We start from the raw sequence: 2,197 nt of genomic DNA, 5'->3' as shown, positions 1-2,197 counted from the left end.
ATCTTCAAAAGTCGATTCAAAACTAGTAGAGTTTGTACGTCATGTTAGTTGGTGGCCGCACGAACCGACTTCGATTAAATCGGTTCCGGTGCTGAAAGTACCTATAATAGTGAACCTATTTCGTTTTCTTTAGGATGGCCTAAGCGATCATAGCACTGTTTCATTCTGTAGGTTATACTAGTTAATGCACAAACAATCCCTTGATTTCTTTTAAAAATCGAAGAGAAACATTTTGAATAGAATACCACAGTATGTATTAGATATAAGAAAGGCATCATTACACCACTAGGTGGACTAAAACAGGATTTTCAGATTGATTCATGATGCTCAGAACGGAATTCCCAAGAACACTTGCTGATTTTATTAGCTTCTTGCATATGACACTCGGTCCTCCAGGCCTCGGTTCAAAAGTGGATTTTCACAGTGATTGCAAAGCATTTCTATATGAAAAAGGCAAAATATCTAATGCGGCTTCGTCCCATAATTCTTGTTTGTGTGTTGTCTGACCTTGACTTTTGGCGAAAAAACCTGTTCCCGTTATTAACAACTGCTAAAGGGTTGTCAAGCATCAATCCCAAACAAAATTCATGACAATACAACAATACAGTTCAAATACAATCCGTGTCAGCAATCTAACGTCGTTTTCGCTTGAGAAAACTGAAATTGACCTAGGGCGATTTCATCAAACGAACACTTTTCACAAAACTGCGTTAGATTCGCACTTAGCAACGGGGGTTTGAGCAAACCTAATATAAAAATCAGGTTTCAGTTCAACAACGTTGAAACTTGGTTTGAAACTGGCTTCAAACAAACGGTTTGACAGCAGTTAGGGTGGTAACTGCATAACAAAAAGTAACAGCATGGAAATTCCAAAAATATGTTCGATAAGGTTTCAGCATATAAACTCTGAGAAAATGTTCTACACAGAAGAGTCACGATTTGTTTATGCTTTGGTAGTAATTAATTTTTTAAGTCAGGCAGCTTCTTCTTGGCTTCACAGATAAAAATATATTGTGAATTTACATCTATTTTCATGCACATATTTGGACCAGGTAATTAAACATAAAATTACTTTACAATTCTGTACGTTTCAATACAATTTAATCGCAAAATAAGCGTTAATTGAAAGATACAGTTATATTCATTGAAAATTCAATGCAATTCAATTTAGTTTTGCATCGATGAAGGTTTTCAATCAAAATTTCGATTCAATCCATGTCTATTCCATGTTACTATTGATTTACATCTCGTGTAAATTTCATTATTTCTTTCTGTGTTGATCTCTTCAGACAATTCCCGTATCAGTAGCACTGAAACGCATATTGTCAATCGCAACAATGTTAGATGGAAATGTTGGATGTATGGATGGAAATGTTAAACATTAAATACTAATGGAAACCTGTTTTGTCAATCTCTTTTAAAGTGAAACAATCAGAGTATCAATACAAAGTAATACTCATTTATCCAATTATTGAACACTAATTTCTGATTATCTGAACGGAAAGATTCTCGCCATTTATGAAATTTCTCTGTCAACCCAGTAAATGATGGCAACTTTAGCGGGAAAATGCTGTACATATATCCAATATTGTTAAAGTTATAATTACTACTATAACTTTCAATCATTCGAAATCGAAATACAAATAGCATGAATAAGTTCATGAGGTTCATCTGTTATTGCTCATTGAAGTCTCCCTCTTTACGGCGTTGTATCAAAGCTACCCTGTCCACATGCTGTCAGGAACTCAATCTCGCACTTTAGAGCTCATTCCCCTCCACAAGCGTTCAGCCGAAGCAAAGCATTAGCATACAATACCACCACTCTTTATAACGACAAGTTGCTGCACAATTGGCAGGGCTCAAAGCTGGAAAGATAAAAATCTTTTAAAAATAAAAATTCCTGTGTATGGATGAAAATATTTTTCATTGTTTTTCCAAATAACAATATAACAGATTTTCTATAAAATATTATGCTGTTGCCTAGAACGCAGAATATTAAATTATAAATAATAATGATCATCAATAATCGAGAAACATAGTTACCACCGGCAGAGCGTCATGCGCGAGAGTGAGCTCCGGGAGAGCCTTTCTGGTGGGGTATTCCAAACTCGAAGTCAAAGGTGCGGAAACCCCAAGTGGTAGCTGCGCGCCGATCGTGGCAAAACGCGTACGCCTATATATAAATAGTTGTTGGCCG

The sequence above is a fragment of the Malaya genurostris genome, chromosome 3 (assembly GCF_030247185.1).
Source record: "Malaya genurostris strain Urasoe2022 chromosome 3, Malgen_1.1, whole genome shotgun sequence".
NCBI lineage: Eukaryota > Metazoa > Arthropoda > Insecta > Diptera > Culicidae > Malaya > Malaya genurostris.
The sequence above is the reverse complement of the archived record's forward strand: the minus strand, read 5'-3'. Positions refer to the sequence as shown.